The 18,663-nt window shown below is 42.3% G+C and overlaps 1 long non-coding RNA gene across 1 annotated transcript; it reads left to right on the top strand.

Annotated features, from left to right (window-relative positions):
• The first annotated feature begins 2,862 nt into the window (after positions 1-2,862).
• On the top strand, positions 2,863-18,585 carry LOC116451331. Its single transcript, XR_004243178.1, has 3 exons — positions 2,863-4,334; positions 10,891-10,967; positions 16,852-18,585. It is a non-coding gene; the product is annotated as an uncharacterized LOC116451331 (long non-coding RNA).
• Positions 18,586-18,663: the final 78 nt, after the last annotated feature.

Below are 18,663 nucleotides of genomic sequence, written 5' to 3'. Positions count from 1 at the left end.
GTTATTCAGAGACTTCCCCGCCCTTCGTAAGCTTGTGTGCTCATATATCTCTCATGGTACATAAAGAATGACATATTGCAGTGAATCTGCTAAGAATAGCTTGTAAAATACATCATTATATGAATCAGCCTCATTAGAAGTCTCCTTCTCTCATGATTTAAACCAGACGCAGTACTCACAGGAATGGAAACCAGTTTTTTTTCCTCTCCTGCTGGCATGTCGTGCTCAACCAAATGTTGAAACAGAAGAAAATAATTCTCTGAACTCAAGGCCAGAAGTAGAAAGTAAGTACTGCATTACCCTGATGCCTCTCTGGCATAATTAAAGTCTTGGGTGTTTCCCTGGATATATGACTTTCCAGTTTCATTAATAAAATATTATGTTGCTCTTCTGAGCAGCACATAGCTACATTCCTTACATACTCCCAATCCCCCTGACTCAGGACGCTGTAACACCTCACTTTCTGCATCCTCAACCATTCCAGGCTTTTCTCCCACAGCTGCTGTTGTTTATGAAGGGGATTATCCAACATGGTGCCTGTGATAGCAGGAGACAAGGCTGGGCAAGCCAGGAGGCCTCTCTCAGCCCATTTTTCCACAAGGACTGGTGCACCAGATGCCACGGCTGCATGACTCAGACCTCATTCAGCTTGCCTGTCTGCTGGTGCAGCCACTTGCCAGCTAACAAAGGCAGTGTTTGACTCAGACAAGGCAGATGCAACCCCAGCGACACCCCAGGGATGGCTGCAGATCTGGGCTAGTGGCCATGTCATGCAGGACTCATGGAACCAAAGGGACGGCTCTGTGCTCCAAGGCAATGAAACAAAGTCTTCACTCCCATTTGTAGAGCTCACTGACAAACTGCAGGTACAGCAACTTTTTATTGTTTCTCTCTTGTCACTTCAGGATCAGAGACTGTTGTATTTCTTGCTGTTATTTCTTTTAAACCATGCCAACACACACCCTCCACAGCACCCTGCCTTATAAACCTCTGGCTGCACTCTTCTGAATCACACTGATTTTTTAATTAACTCTTATAAGATCAATTACTCAGCTGCCCTTGGTTGCTCTGGCCTCCTATTGCTTCCAACCATGTAACCCATTCTCTCTCCCTGGTTTGCTCTGCATTGTGGTCTTGTTGCCAAGGAGCCTTGTTGGCTGAACACCTCCATGTGTTTGTCTCCCACCCAAGACTTTGGGCCAAGGACATCACCAGGAGGTTTGCCACAATCAAGACATCATGACTTTGCAGGCAAGCTGTATTTATCTTGAACTTACTTTGTTGTTAGACTCTGCTTTCACTTTTGCAGAAGTAGGTCAGAAATGCAGTCTGGATGAATGTTGCTTGCAGAGGTGACGAGCAGCTTCTGCTCAGCTCACAGAGGCTCCACAGAAAGCACCACTGCCTGTTCCAACAGGCTTTAAACACTGCCCTTCTAGCCTGCAGTGTCCTCAGTCTGCTCTGGAACCTGCAGTGCCTTTGGTTGCTGCCAGTGCAGTCACTTCAGTGCACCTGGGAGCGTTGCAGGCTGGATTTCAGTGCACGTTTGCTTGGAGGTAATGGGCCTGCTGGGATGGCCACAAGCTGCACTAAATAAGCCATAGAGAGACACAGGCTGGAAGTCCTGCACTAGGGAAGGAAGGTTCTTAGGCTCTCCTGTGCTCTGGACATCTGTTATTTTTTGTCAGTAGGAAATACAAATCCCTGATTTTCCTTCTGCCAAAGTTTGAATGTTCTAGCAGGTGATCAGTGGATGGTGCTGAGGGTTCAGTGTGGTCTAAAAATGAATAAGTGTTTGCAAAAACCTATGTACTTTTTTGCAATTGCACCCCACTCAGGTGGTGGCATTTCAGGGCATAGACCAAGCAAATTTTCTCTTTTTTCTAGACTTTGTCATCCTTACCCACACATTTGCCTTCGTGTCATAATTTGAAGGAACTATTTTTAATAGCAATTCACAAAACCTTCATGTCACTGCTGGTTTTGCCATGACAGAAGTGGGTTTTATCTATCTCTCACTTTGTTCATCAATGACCATTTTACAAGCCCTGTTTTGTATCAGGTGTGATTTTTACCTCAGGACTGTGCACCTTTTGCAATACAAGCCTTGCCTGCTGGCCCTTGGATTTGAAAGTGAGGATCTGGTTCCCAAAGCTGGGGTTTCACAGCTGTGGTCTGACTGGTTTCCTATCAGCACATACAAGAGGAGTGAGCACACAGCAACAGCTCAATACCCACTTCAAACCTCAGCCTTCTCAGCTGGAACAACTGTTGCGGTTTGAAGTTTTGTTAACTTTTTTGGCTAATTGATAACATCTGCACCTCACCGCCCTTCCTCACTTCTCAAGCTGCTTTCAAATAGATGGACAGATAATGCTGTGGCAGATCTCAGTTTCTGTATTAGCGATCTATCGTCACACTTTTGGAAAATTGTGTGAGAACTGGGGGGCGTCTTCGAATAAAACCTCCTTTATAAAGGCTCCTTTCACACAGTCTCAGAAACAAGCCCAGAGACACTAATAAACCCTCATGCTAATAATTCGGCATTTCTCTTGTGATCAGATAAAAGAACTTATGATTTCACACTTTTCCCACCTCTATTTTCCCTACCATGTTTTCTAAAGTTGGAAAATTACACTTGGGCTTTAAATATTAGAATTAGTATTTATTTCTCATTAGTTTTCATTTTCTTTGTATTACAGAGAAAATCAGGATCAGGAACTGGTATATGTGATATTATAGTAAATAAAATCCTTGTATTCAGGATCACTCTTGAAGTCTGGTAATACACACTGACACCATATAGGTCCCAAGGAGACATTATGGTTGTAATGGAAATATCATATATATCTCATATCCCAGGTCTGATATATCAACTCAGCAATAAAAAGAAACAGGATATTTGCAACTATATTTTAAACAGGTATTTTGCTGTTACTGTGAGAACATGGATTACTTAGAAATTTTGGTGAGAAAATTCCTTAATCGTTTCATCAATGTCGAACCCCATGAGATCTCAGTTCTCTCACTGCTATCGAAATAGCTATTAATGCAGTGAAAATCAGAAATAAATGAGCGTGGTGCATTGGTGTCTGCCTGTACACCTCAGAGTTAGGTCTCAGTGCAGGTCAGATGGTCCCTTCTCTCATATTGCAGGATTCCCAGGATCAGATTTGGGTACGTCAGTAGAGATGTGTGCACTGTGAACTCTCCCCACCTCGACACCTTTCTTGGCTGGGGAGAGGTTCCCTCCTCCATCTCCCTCCTGGTGTTGGGGTGGTTGGCAGTGTTGCTAAGCCAGGTCTGGGGATGTCTGTGATGTGCAGGGAGCTGATGTAAGCTGAGACTTGAAGGGTTGATGTTGCTCAGCCATCCAGGAGAGCCTGGTGAGTTTCCTTGTAAAAGGAATTTCTTACTATTCAGGGAGACTTGTGTTACACAAGGCTTTGAAAACAACATTTGACACAGGGTAGGGCTATCCCCTTTATGAAGTCCCCAACAGAACCCACCCACTGCCATGAGCACTGTTATTATTGCCATTGCTTTATTTTGTGCCCTTTCAGCATCACCAGCATCTATAGAAAAGATAAAATCCCAAATACACATCTCATAACTTCACCTAATGCAAGCTCAACACATTTGGTCTTAATCTGAGTGCTTGGACTGGGATGAGTTCTGCAGGGCTGTAATAAAATAAATATTTTCCTGCACTGAGAAGGCTCAGGGAAAGGTTCAATGTCAGGTCAGCAAAGGGAGCTCTTTAACCATGTTTTGCTAGACATGGACCATATCCTCCTTTAAGAAACTGTCAGAGCTCCATAGTGGCTGGTGGATGGAATTGATTAAAGTATTCACCTCTTGCTCATTTTAAATGTTGGATTTGGTTGGTATTTGAGGAAAGTTGGGCAGTGGGTACAGCCCCAGCTTGTAGCAACAAGAATGTTTCCACCAGAAAAACAAAAATTAATAGTGAATGAGCAACTCTTGGTTGGAATTCCCTTTTCTTCCCTGCCCAAATTGGATTACTTTCAGGAACAAAGGGAACAAGCAGCCCTATTGCAGCAGACCAGGTGAGTAAGGCTGAGCTGCTTAACAAGTGGCAGTATAGGGAGAGCTCCTTCAATTGTTTTTTCAAGCAAACCTGACCCACCTGCTCTGCCATTTTAATTCAGGAACCAACGGAAATGTGATCCACAGGTGCATTATAAAAGGGAAGGCAGAGGTACTGGGAGGGAGGTTTGCCTTTTTGCTGCAGTGTGAGACAGTGCCTGAATGTTTTGTGTCATTGCACAGCTGGTGCAGAAATAGCCTGAACATCAGGAGAATTTGTTAAGGTTAGTAGTTTTCTATTCCTTTGCAAATGTGTTGTTTTTTGGTATACCACAGATGAGCAAAAAGCCCCATCTTGCTACCAAGTTATTCAAAACCTGTTCCTAAGAGATTGTGCCTCTACTAAACCTCTTGGTATCCACACTGTTGCCTTTCTATAGCTGGGTACTGCTGCAAACTCAAGATAGTTCCCTTTCAGTTTCCTGGGAACTGATTATGAGCTCTGGAAATAAAATGTGTTTCTTTAGGTGGATCTTTCTTAATCTAATTCCTTAGATTAAACTGATTTATTGAGTAACTTTCCTAAAGGTTGATACTTTTCTAGTTTGAGAAGTAATTCATCTTCAACTTACGCATACATTTAGTTATTGAATGTTCTCTCTTTTGTACTAGACAGGAGCGTTTTTTCTCATTTCTAGACTCATACCAGCCCATGCAAAGAACTCAAAGTTTTGAACAACTTCAGAAAGAGGACTATGAGCAGAGCTGGAAATGAGTGCAGGGGTTTTGGTTCCAGGTACCTCTGACTTATTAATTATCCACTGATGTGATTCAGTCTTCAGAAAAATCAGACATACCCACCATGAGCCAACTAAGCTCAAAGCAAAGGTATTGGATGGATACCCATTTGCAGACCTAGGTCAGCAAGAAAGCCATTGTGGGGTCATAATAGAAGTGGATGGTGCTCTACACCTGGGCCTAGACGTTTTGCTACTTATTTAAATTCAGTAACTGCATTCCATGTGATCTCATACCTTTTTGGAAAAACCTAATTCTCCTTGTTTAATAAAATACACACTTCAGAGACCACTTTAGGAAAAGCAAGTGGCTCTCATGGTTGGACTTAAATCACAAATGAAGACTTTTGCAGTATTTTCAGCAGAGGACGTTAAAGCAAAGATTGAATTGAATATTTATGTTTTTGTTTGCTGGCTGTCAGTGGGAGGGTGATGTATCCTATCCTTGCAGAAGTTGGTTAAGTGAAAGTATTTCTTTATGATCATTGCCATTTATCCTTTAATTTTGGAGCAGCACTAATCCCTCTCCTTTCAGAGTGTGTCAGTACACTTACAGACTATGATAAGTTGCCCAGCATTGAAGGTTTTACAACCTTATGTGTATTTTTGAATTTTTTTTGGGACACATATAGATCATGTTAAAAACCAGAAGTCCATTGTTCAATCAATCAAGTTAATCCTGGTGCTCCTTGATAACTATAGCTATCACATTTCAGAGTGATTTTATTGGATATTACTGGGATTACTTGTAGTAGCCACTCAGTCTAGACAGGGGTTTCTATTACAGTGAACACAGACAAAAGGGTAAGAAATATTAATGCCCAACATCCATTAACCATGCAAAAACTGCATATCAGAGAGTGGATCCTGTTCACTTGGCTGGGGATCTCCTTCCCTTTTGTTTATCTCTCAGAGGGGCACTGGGTTCTTAATTAAAAGGAAATGGGTTGTCTTAATAAAGGAGTAAAAAAATAAGGAGCTGCTTGAAAAATTTACCTCTTAGAGCTAATGGAAATTAGAGATATTTTGATCAACTGTCCTAATACTGAAAGCCCTGAGTATTTTGCCCCAAAATCTGTCTTTGGGATGGCTTTCTCTTCCCACCTTTTTGTGAGATGGAAGCAGTCACAGTCATCTTGCTTAGAAACTTGGATCTCCAACAGTCCTGTGGTGAGAAGTATGATGAAATGGACCTCCATACTCGCCAGGACTGGATAAAATTATACTGCCCGTGGTTTCTGAAACAAAGCCTTTAGAATGACAAGCACTCCAGGAATGCTGTGCCTTGAATGAATGTGATGGGGCAGTGATGTTGTTCCCACCATCTCTTGGAAGACAACTCTGCTCAATTAGGATTATTGGCTGATTAAAATTAGACCTAGTTAACGAGGCACTGAGTGAGGTAATGAAGTTTAACTCAAAAGCATTTAAAGATCTTATTTTATGCTACTCCGCATGTTCATAGAATCATAACATGTGGGCAAACATTGTATTTGCTGCCTAGACCACTTGTGTCACTGACTGTATTTTGGATAGGACATATTTCAGATTGTTGTCAAATTGCCCATCATAACATGAGCTCTACCAGGTCTTTCAGAGAATTTTGGGAGTCAGGGGAACAGTAGAAACACTCAAACACTGCTTGCATATGGCTTGCTGTCCTGCATTCATGCACCCAAAGACCATGATGTCCTTTTGTTCTTCATATCCTTTTGGGATCAAAAGTTAATTAGCCCGTTGTTGGGAAGGGTGTGGGATCATGTAGAAGCAGAAGAGTCAAAAACTTCTTTTGTTGGAGGGAGAAATGAAAAACAAATTCCCTAGTTATGTAAGAAGTTCGCAATTATTTCAAGATTCCCTTAATTCCTGGATCATGAGGTTGATTATGGACTATATAGAGACATAAATCAAGATTTCCCTGCAAGACTTTAGCTTGGTGTAGACTTGGAGAAAATGCTCTGCATGCCAGTGGCCTCAACCCCCTTTTATATCTGACAGCTGATATTGGTGTGTTTGAACACGCTCTGGGGGCACTGGAGCTGTGTTAGGGTTGCTCTCACTATGTCTGTCATCCAGCTCCTGGGAGCCAGCCCTGCTCGTCCCTAATCCTCCACAGCAAATTGACCTGGGACCGGAAATCTTGTCTGTTGTTGGCAGAGCACTGCAGTGGGTTTGGTGGGTCCCAGCTGGTTTACATCCCTATTTTATAAATGGAAATGCTGCCATCATGAAGCTCCAGATATATCCAAGTAGGAATGCCTAGTTCTCTGGGTTATTTTAAGCAGCAGTTATGCTCTTGATAGAGTTACGGCTGTTACAATAGGTTACTTGCATTAAACCTGTGGAGCAGGGCAAAGCAGGTGGGTTCCCTAAGGTTTTAGCCTTAGCAGTGAAAAGTTTTTCTCTGTGTATGTATTTATCTTGATCCAGCAGCTACGGGTCTGCTTGCCCTGACAGATCTCCTCCCTTAAACTTTCATTTCATGGTAATAAACGATGAATTTCCAGGGTATTTCTCAATGTAATGTCAGAAAGGAGAGGGCAGCATAAATTTCTGCCCTCATTTCCAGGGAGATTATCTTCCAAGAAGAATTATTGTTATATATCTTTAAATCACAGTATCCAACTATACATATCATTTGAGGCTGTTTCTAATAAGCATTGTCTCTAGCCTGTGGTTCGCTCTGGTTTAAATGTTCTCAACTTTTAGGTCAAATAACAGCCTAGAACAGTATTTTTAGGAAAAGATGATGCTTGGCAATGGCTGGGAATTCTGTAGCTTTCACCACCCTTCAGAGGGTTTGGGTTAATGTGTGTACTTTTCAAGAAAACAAAAAGAATACCCCCAGCCTGGGAAGGCTTTAACTGAAACACCATCCAAGCCAGCTTGCAACTTTTCCTTTGATTGTGTTCCTGATGTGAGGGTTCTTCTTTTCTGAATATAACTGGACTTTCTGAATTTCTGATTGCTTATTTTCTTTTCTTCTTTTTTCCTACTTTCCTCTGGTGCTTTCCCAAGTACCACTCTTGCAAGCTGAGCAATCAATGGTACTGCACCAATGTCATTAATTTTGGATCAAACATTTTTCTTTAAAGTTTGTCAGGGATGTGAACATTTTGGAAGTTAGACTATGAAGGAGGGAGTTGTCCATGGCAAAGGCTGGTTGGTGCTGTTTCATCAGCCGTCTGGCTGGGAGATCCTGATTGTCCTTCTCGTGACAGGTTTTGGATGACTATTGAAAATGTAGATGTTTAAATGATAATTGATAACATTACTCATCTCAGTGATTTTCTTGGCAATGCTCTTGCTTTAACATTAATTTTTAATAAAACCTGCCACTTTAAATTTCATTTTAAGCAGAAAAAAATATTTTTAAAGTTTCAGATTTGGAAGCTTTTACAGAGTCTAATAAAAATTCACTTGGGCAAAGCGCAGTAGACAACTCTATTGGTGCTGATGGTTTCTATTTAAAAAACATGTTTCTTTTGTTTGCTGCGTCTTGCAGCTGCTGAGATTCTTTGTCTTGCTTCCTCTAAGTCTTTCTCCTGCCATCTCCCAACCATCAGAGAGGGGGGCAAGTGCCTCCAACACTACCATTGCAGGGAACTTGATTTTCTTCTCTCTCATATGACTCGGATCTTTGTATTGGTGTGGGAATAATCTGGGCAACAACCAGGGATGCTGGGGAGAAGGAGATGCTCTCAGTAAATTGGGAGGGTCAAACACCCCACCATGCTTTATGAACTATTGTTAGGCAGCAGGATGGACAAGTGCACCAGACTTTCGTGTAGGAGAAATAGATGCCTAATCCTCACCACTGCTCTGGGACCCTCCTATCAGATAACTGGGCAAAGTACTCCCTGAAAAACTTGTTAGGACAGAGATACATGTGTTAAGCTGCATGTACATTTCTATAGAGACAGGAGTGACTGTTCTCTGGGAATCCTGCTCTGCTTTTGGATTCGGCATTCAAAGAAAAGCAACAGCAAAACCACTCATGGAGTAACACAGACTATTCCAAGAAAATAATTTAGGGGGAAAAAAATTTGCATATGAATGTACTGGGTAAAACATCTGTCTGGGGAGTCTGGGATCTGACTCATCCTACTGCCACATTCCTGGATGTCTGTTGTATCTCTAGGAAGAAGCTAGCAAATTGAAGAAAAGGAAATAAATAAAGTTAATCTCTTGCCTACCTAGTAGCTGTATCTCTTTACCAGCTTAGCACTTCTGGGCTGTGTATTCATGTAGGAACCCCAGTTGTACTTCTTTTTATGTGTATTGACTTAGTGAAGTGCAAACATGTTAAAAAGTTCACTTTCTCCTTTATACGAGTCTATAAAAAAGCTCTTAAAATGGAGTCATAGTGTTTCAATGAGACAAATGAATGATCAGCTGAGACCCAACAGTCCTTTCCGATGGATTAGGTGCTTGTGTGAGAAATTCTACGATGCTAATCAGCCTGGAGAATTTTCATGCCTCCAGCACTATGTAATGACACAAAATATTGCGATGCCTCCAAGCCAAGCTATAATGGGATAGGCAAGATGCAGTAATAGGTATCACTCCTGATATTTGATTCCAGCTAGAACAAGACTTTCAGAAGTCTCTAGGCAGCACAGATTTCTTGTGCATTTATGGACATTGGGGTAAAACTAAACATATCCACACTAGCCTGGAATTTTTTCTAACAGCTATTTGGATACAGTAATGTACAGAAATAATTATAAACACATGTACAAGTAGATCAGTGTGATTTCAGTGCCTGCTTTTAGGAGGAATCACATATTAACATATTTTCTGAATTTTGCAAGTGCACTGCAAAATTGCAGTTCAATAAATGGAAATTTATATGTTCATCTAAACTGATGACACCAGTATAAAATAAAGATATTTTCCAGTTGGGATTAGGAAGCTGTAAGACATGACAGAAGTGTTCATAATTAGACATTTCAGCACAAATTTGAATTCTCATGGAGTTGATCCAAAAACAGTTCTCTAGCAAAGCATGCATCTGTTTAAACACTTACTGTGGAAGGGATCGATCCCACTGCCAGAGCAGTAAAACACATATTTGCTGTGATAGCGTAGAAGTGGGTCACAGTTTACCAGAAGGAATCACTTACTGTACAGAGCTGTTAGACTTTATTTCTGTACATTCGGAATTTTTGAGTTATGTCCTGTCATAGCTGCAGGCGTGCAAGTGCTGTGTTTGTAATCTATGTTCGTCACTGAGAAAATAAGAAAAAAAGAGGGTATTTCCTCAGCATGAGGATGGGGAGTCCCTGGCACAGGTTGCCCAAAGAAGCTGTGGCTGCCCCATCCCTGGAAGTGTTCAAGGCCAGGCTGAACAGCTCTTGGAGGAACCTGGGATAGTAGAAGGTGTCCCTGCCCTTGGCAGGGTGTGGAATGGAATGTCTTTAAGGTTCCCTCCAACCTAAACCATTCTATGATTTTGTCTTTCTAGGCATGGTATTGTTGTTTTGAGAGATAAAGAGTAAAACTGAGGCATTTTAGAACAGCCCTCAGGATGGTTTGCTCTCTACAGGTTTCACTGAGCATCAAAGGATGCACCTGAGTTGGTGCTGAAATGGTTAATTAATAACATAGGGCTGCGAAATCAGCTTTCTGCCTGGCACAAGTGCTTCAGGAATCCTGCCAGGAGCCAGTAGCTGAAAGCCTGACTAAAACCACTATTAAATGCCTGGAGTCTTAAATGATTTGTGGTTTGTCAAGGTGACACTTGTGGTGTTCAAGGAAATGCAACCTGAGAGATACCTCTGCTATTTACAGAAATGTGTAAGCAATGCAGCTTGTGAGTGTTTATGTTGTCATTACAAGAACAAAATGTTATCTGCATAATTACAAAGTTATATTCTGATAGGGATTCTTATTTAAGCCTGTTACATGCTCCAGCAAAGCAGAAAATCCCTTCCTGAGCACCGTTAATAATGGAGCATTAAGAATACACTTACATGTTTTCTTTTCTTGCTTTATATACATCTATTTATTTTTTAAACAACTGTTTTCTGGTGCTTTCTAGGATTTCTTTCCCAGGTGCTGGAGAGAGCATTTTCCTGGAGCTGGCTACAAGAAAGAATGTCTGTACAGCCATATCTGGTAATATTCCCTGTGCCTTACTGCGACTAGCCCTTTCCCTCCACAGTCTGCAGCAGGGCCTGGGACAGGGAAGTTAGGTGGGCAATGGAGTGGGCAAGGTGTGTCAACTCTGAGGAAAGTGCACGGCCTAGGAGGGACTGATAATGTTCATGGATTTCCTTCTGTAAAGATTAAACTGAACTTCATATGCAAAAAGTCGTAATATTTAGTGGTGGGCTTGGCAGTGTTAGGTTAATGGTTGGACTTGACCAGCTTGCATTTTTTTTTTTTTTAAACCTAAAAGATTCTGTGGTTCTATATGATGCCAGAGGACTAAAATATCTCTTATTCTCCCCCTGCCAATCTTACTAGCAGAATTCAGTGAAGTGAATGTGCTCTCTGGGATGCCCCAAGCATGAACTCACATTGGGGCAGTACCTCCAGGATGGAGGGCACTGGGAATCCTTCCTGGGGGCTGTGGGGGCTTTTCAGGATGTGCTGTTATGCAGGGTCATTGTAGCTGTTGGGGAGTGGTTTCTCAGGAGGCTCCACCAGCCATTTCTGATGGGTCAGCCACCTGAGCTTGCTGAGCCAGCCCTGGCCTCTCAAGACCTGGGGAATAAAGGTGCTTCATCATCCTGTACAGTCCTGTGATGAGTTTGGGAAATTTTAAATAGTGTTCTTTGAAAGCAAAAGGGAAAGAAAGGAGGGGGAACCCCACAAAGGGAAGCAGGTGAGAAGGAAGGCAGGAGGAAGGGCAGATAAGGTAACTCCTGGCAGTTAAGCCTTCCTGGGCGCAGCCCTGCTCCCTGGGCAGAACCTGCCTGGCTGCTCTTTCCACTGGTCTTGCTTGTGCACAACAGGACAAACAGCCAATGATAATAAAAAAAGGCCACTATCAATCAGGCTTTGCTTGTTGAGTCACTGGGAATTTGCATCTGGAAAGGCTGAGGAACCTCCTCCATTTAGTGCTGTCTCCAGCTGAGAGATGATGGTTGGACAGTGAACAGGGCAGCCCTCGCTGGTTTCCTACAGGGATTCCCACACTGCAGCGTCCTGTAGTGGGAGGATGGCTCAGCAGGATAACCCAGACCTACTTACTCCATGCAGTTTCCTGCAGTGCTCTGTGGATGTATCTCCCAGTGACGTGGGAAATGAGCTGGTCTTGCCAGTTCTGTTAAGGCACAGCAGTAAATTAAGCAGTGGTAAAAGAATGCAGGACCCCTTTCCTGGGTACTTGCAGGACTGGAAGTGTAACACCAGTGTTAGTGGCTTTATCATGGACACGTGCACACTTGGATTCCAGGCCAGGGGCTACACTGAGCAAACATTTAGTGTGATGGGAGGAGGGAAAACATCTATTTTCTTGTGCCAGTACAAAGGATGACTAATTACACCAGGAACAGCTGCAGTGCACTTGAAACTATAGAAGACCAGCTGATCCCTACCATGCTTGCCCAGCCAACTGGCAACACCTTAGCCCTGCCAGGTAAAAACCAGGCTCTGTGCTTTGTCCAAGTCATTAGAGCTCCACTTGGAGAGAAGTGAGCAAGGAACAAGCTTTGCTTCACTGCTTAATGTTGCTCAAAGGGGAAAAAAAATTACCTGGAATAAATATTTCAGTCCGAAGTAATATTTACTTGGGTACTTAAACTTTGTAAAATGCCCTGAAGGTCACAAGATATTTATTCTGATGTGTATTTCTCTTTAAGAAGGTGCTTGTAAGTACTACTGCAACATATGTGTGATGAGGGGTTGCCATGGCAAACAGGTTTTGGCACTATTTAAGAGAGCGTTTTATTGCACAGCAGAATAAATAAGCATGTTAAAGCCACATACAGTAACTTGTTGGCACATACATTAATGCTCCCAAGGGCTGCAATAACTTAAGCACCCTCCCTTTAAACATTTTTCAGTGTTTTTCCTTTTTTATTGACTACATGCATTTAGTATTAGGGCTAGGAATGTCCCATTTCCATCCTCTTTTGAAGTGAGTAATTGAGGCAAAAAAAGAGGACTGTCTAGTAAATCATAAAGGGGCATTGTGCACAGACAAGAGGGGCAATTTTCCCATTCCTAACATACATGAGGATAAGCCAGCGTGAGACCTGTCTGTGTGCTAAATCCTGACTTGCTCCCTCTAGACATAGGAGTAGATTGGCCTATTTATATTTCTGATGGAGCCTGAATAATCAGGAATAGTTTCACACTGTTCTCTGCAGTTTCTGTCTTGCTCTGTTGTGCCAACCCAGTCTTCTCCCACATCACAGCAGCAAACTCATTACTTTGGCTTTACTAATTTTATGAACCACCTGCTCTGTTCCCAGTTTGGCTCCCAGTTCACACCAGTGAGTCCCAGCACTGGAAACACTCCCAGTGTTGAGGAAGTGCTGCAGGGAGGCAAGAGGCAGATCTGTGCCTGTGAGAGGGCTCAGGTTTGTGGAGCTCTTAAAGGTGAGCATAAATTACATTTATAATGAAAGCTCTGGTTTAAGAAGAGTTATTAGTGCATTAGTCCGGGCTTTATTAGCGCGGAGGTTTCAGAGCCATGTGGGAGGTGTGACACTGGCTCCCTCTTCTGTGGGAACCGGTAACTTTTCTGGGTTGGAGAACTTTGAAGCTGCCGAAAGCAGATGAAGCTCACAAAACCTCCCCCATCCCTCCCGCCTCAGGACATTGGTATAAATCACGTTATTGTAGATGTGCTCAGATAACGCCCAGTTGTGAGGCAGGGGCAAGGCTGCCTCCTCCCCTAGGGAGGGAAGGATGGCCAGGGTATTCAGCTGGAGTTGCTGGTAATTGTGTCTTGTTTAAAACTGAGGGATTGGTTGAGTGTGATGGACCCAATTCTTCTTAGTTTATTGGGGAAGAGTGACAGAAATTACATCTCACCCTAAAAGGAGAGTGCAGGCAGTGTTGACTCCCATTATAGTCAGAGGAAAAATCTGGTTTACATATTCCCTATAGTTTTAGGATGAAAGCTGTGACATATTTTACTCTTGGAACCCTTTTTGTCTCCTGCCTCATCACCAGGATTACCTCACACTCTTCAGTAAGGCTTGGACTGATCATCAGAGCTTCTTGTTTCTCAAGACCGGGATGGATGGGGCTCTGAACAACCTGGTTTAGTGGAAGGTGTCCCTGCCCATGCCAGGGGGTTGGAACCAGGGGATCTTTCCGGTTGCTTCCAACCCAAACCATTCTGTGATTCTCTTCTATCATTCTAAACTTCCCTGTACACTCAGCAATCGCTGAAGCGTTCTCAGGCCTCAGGAAACAGGGGAGGGAAAAAAAGAGTTCATTATTTTATGAAAGGTACATGTTTGTAATATCGCATACTGATGGGTTCATTATGAATTACAATTTGCCGAATAGGAGGATTTCTGTGGGAGGGACAGTGCACGGAGAAAAAGGAAAGGCAAAGGGAGGGAGGTAATTTTTATGCCTGTAAAGGTGTCTCTGGGGCATAACCAGAGTGGAAGATGTACCACTTCCTTCCAGCTGTTTGGATTTGTTTGCAATTAAAGCCTAGTGGAGCTGTCAGGGGCTGTTGACAAATATATTATAACCAACTTAGGTTAAGCGAGTTAGTTAAAATTAATCCATCCCTTCACAATACTCCTGTTTCGCTTCAGAAGAATGTGCCAGGAGGAATGAGTACAATCCTGACCATGTTGGGAGAACCTCCTCAAGGTGGAAATTTGCAAATAGGGCTACTGTAGTATGTAATGAGAAGCTGCAGGGCTTTCAATTATCCCACATAGTCTGTCTCTTTGCAACTTGACTGACAGCTAATTATGCTGGTGCCATTTTTTTGGCAGTGGAATTTAATCTCCCAGATGGAAAGCAAATCAATCTGCCCATTGCTGCAGCTGAGGCATACTTTGGCTGAACTTTAATTTATTCTCCTAAGCCTAAGAAGGTTAGTCATTTCAAGGTACAAAAATATCAAATTTCTTCCGTTAACCAGGCTGGTGAAAAAGTGGGGAAGAGTTGAGATTTTACGGGTTGTGCTGGGAAACGTTGTCGCTCCTTCCTTTCTATTAGTAAACAGCAGTATCATCTCCCCTTGATTCCTGGCTGTGGAATCTAACAAGGAAGAAGCATTTACGAGCAGGTCGCTAGTGATAATGGTTAAACATGAGTTGTGGAGGCATTAAGTGGGATTCTACGGAGGAGTGAACTAAATCTCTGAAGAACTTGACACAAAAAAGAATCGGTGGCAATTTTCAAGCACTTTAGCCAGTGTGCAATAGCCTGGTTCCCTTTGGGTTTTGTGCCAGGGATATAAATACAATCCTCCTACTTACCTGCACTCTTCAGGCCTATCAATTATGTTGCTCCCTCCGAGTTGCTGTTACAACTTTAGGTATTACTATCCGCTGTAAAACCAGCAGAGAGCAGAGTATGTGACGGGTTATCACAGCCTACAGACCTCATCTTTGAGTAGCCAGCACCTGCAGCTCCTGTCAATGCTGTTTCTCTGTCCAGAAACCCCAATTTTAGCTGGGATCAAGGGGAAGGGAGCTCACAAAAACTTGGTGCTAATGAATGCTGGAAAATTGGAGCCTTATTTTTCTGTAAACTTTTGTCTCTCTGGTTGTTTCAGCCTGACTATGGTTCTGATGTCTTGTCTGTGTGTTGTTATTTTCCCTTTTGGGATGCTTTTTCTGAATTCTCTGGAGGTGTTTAAGGCCAGGTTGGGCTGGGCTCTGAGCAACGGGGTCTACTGCAAGGTGTCCCTGCCCAGGGCAGGGAGTCGGAAAGAGATGGTCTTTAAGGTCCCTCTGACCCAAACCATTCCAGGACTCTGATTCTACTCTGGTTTTTGGAGAGTTTATACAAATAGCAAGGTTCCCGATTCCCCTTCTTACTGAAAAAAGCATTTCTAAAGGTACTTTGCTCAGACCTAATGACTCCAGTTCCAGTTTTCCTCACATTTTTACAAAACCACAGCCATTTCAGTGACTCTTCCTTAGTACACTTGGTGGCTGAAGGATTACACCGTCTCCTATCTAGCTACTTACATGTATCTTTTTGTATTTTCATGTTATCTGTATGATTATGTTGATACTGCTCCCAATGGACCCTTGAATTGCATTCCCCAATGGTGATAAAATCTTGTACATAGAAGCGTTTTTGGTGACAAATCTCTGGAGATGTCCTGATGTCCCATTGGTGCATTTGTTACCCTGCTGCATGCTGTGTTTCTTCAATATTATGGTAAAGAGGGTTTGAGTTATTCATCTAAGATTGTTTAATGAATGATAGATTTTTAAAAAAAATAATTAGAACAATTATTTGTTCTCAACTATGCTCTAAGTTTAAATGCTGATGATAAAATGTAGTGTCAGACCTGTAATCTCTGAGTCAAGCACACTGAAAGCAGTGCAGTCCCACCTGTTTTTTGTGTAGTTGTCTGAAAATAAGGAGCAGTGGGGTCTCCAGGCTGCAACAGGAATCAGGACAGGAAAAGCCTCTGCCATATGTCTGTACCTCCTGTCAGGGTAGTCCTTGCTCAGGCACCTGACTTCTACTGATACAAACTGAAAACGCTATTGGCCACAAAATGCTTTTAAGCTTTGGAAGTATTGAAAAAGTTGGAGAATGTCTATTTTAACTGCTGCGTTCAGGTAAAAGCCAGAATGAACTTACCAATAGAAGCTGTAAAGGTACCTCACTGAGATTTCTGAGATTTTTCCATGTGTGGTCTTCCCAAAGTGTAATTTTTATTTTTTAAAATTTTTTTTTATTTTTTCTTTTGCAAGTGGAGCTTGCACGTTTAACTCCAACAAGCAAAATGCCACAGAGATTCCCAAAGTAATGTCCTGGCCCCAGTGCACGTGTTAGCAGGAGTTTCTTATTTTCCTTGTTATGAATGTAACCTGATATGTTACTTTTTTAGGTTCTTTAATAGGTGCCATAATCTGCTTGGGCTGCCTGAGGTCAAGCTTGTTCCGGGATCTCTGGCTCTCCTGACAGAGCCTGCTGGATTCTGGGACCTTGGAGCAGCGTTCCTTGGGCTGTGGGCGATGTGGGTGAACACGGACGGCTCCGGGCTGTTGGACGAGGAACACTGCTGTTTGTATGGAAGGAGAATATGGTGATGCCCCACATGAGACCAGCTCCAACACCACAAATGATATTGATTTTGTTTTTCCCTTACAAAAGCACCATAATCCCAGCAAATAAAATGGCACATCACAGGTGATCCCAAAGAAATCAGCCAAGCTATTTATGGAGCCCACAGCTAAATAAAGAGATGGGATGTGAGGCCAGAAAAAGCAAGTCCATGTGATTTGAATTACAATTCAGTTTGCTTTAGGATTTTCTAGTTGAAAGACAAAAGTTGGCCCTCCCAGTCTGGTGCAGTGTAAGAGAGATCTATTAAATGCCATTGGAGGTTGTACTTTAAACTACCTAGAAAATATCTGGATAAACACTTCTGTTGACATTAAAACTTTGAATTTAAAATAAAGTGCAATTTAATACAGTAAATTCTCCACTGCAAACAGATCACGATTCTGTGATCTGAACACTCAGTGTGATGCACACTCCTGTGTCAAAAATCCCCTCCTGTGCTGGAAAAAATCAAGGCCCATTTCACTCCAAGTTAGCTGCTCATATGAGTTTTTTGATATCTTTCAATTCTTTTAGTGACATCTAGTGAAATTTGGGGAAAGTGCAAGTTCCAACTGCAGTAGCAGATGCTTCACAATTAAATGCCTGAAGTACTGCACCTTATTTCATTTACTGTCCCTTAAGCTGCTGTCTTTAAACAATGCACCAAGTGCATTTTGGCCATTAAAAATTTTAAAGTTTGAGCTGATATTCTGGTAAAACCCTTTATGCATTTGAAGCACAAATAATTTACTCTTTGCTCCTTTTAACTTTGGGTATATATTTAGAATAACCTTTATTTTATGTTTTAAATTTTGCCATCTGTTATTGGTGCTGCTGCTCCTCTACACTTAAAGGCTCCAAGTATTTCAACTTCTACACAAAATACCCCAAACTTCTGCAGGAGTTCAAGCTACACATTTTCAATATTTGGTATTCCTGAACTTACTGAAAAATCAGATTTGGTCTGCTTGTTGCTCTGGACCAATCCAGAGTGGATATGAAATACCCTTTCATCAGCAAATGAAGTTTTCAACAGAGATGGAAAACGTATGCCTCCTACCTAGACATCAGCTAAAAACTTCAAAGGAAGAGCTGCCTCCCTCAGAGCACCATCCACATGCAGCAGCTTTTAAAAGTGTAACTTCTTTTTTTCTCAAAGTAAAAAACCCAAGTGGGTTCCATAAAGCTCTATGTTGGTATGGATTTCAGCTGTGCAAAGGACAGGGTGACCACTACAAACAGGGCTCATAAATATTTGGAAAAAAATACAAAGTAGCTTTAAACAGGCTAATATTAGATGACTGGAAAGAGTTCAAAAAATGCTAGGCCTTGCTTGATCTAAAAGGCTTCAACCTCCCAAACTGAATAGGTAATTAGGGCAGATTCTGAACAGGAGGATCTGAAGCAACAACTGGGAAGTCTGGAAAAATCCCAGCTGTGAGCATCACTGAGCACACTCGCATCCAGCCAGCACAGGGAAGATGCCCAGCATGTCCAAACAAGCCTTCAGCTCACCAGTTCTGATCTGCTCTCATGCTGCTCAGAGCTAACTTTTCAGAACTTAGAAAATAAAGGCTTAAAGGAAAAATCAATC

Source organism: Corvus moneduloides, chromosome 15 (assembly GCF_009650955.1).
Source record: "Corvus moneduloides isolate bCorMon1 chromosome 15, bCorMon1.pri, whole genome shotgun sequence".
Lineage (NCBI taxonomy): Eukaryota > Metazoa > Chordata > Aves > Passeriformes > Corvidae > Corvus > Corvus moneduloides.
Note: the sequence above shows the minus strand (reverse complement) of the source record. Positions and strands in the feature narration are given on the sequence as shown.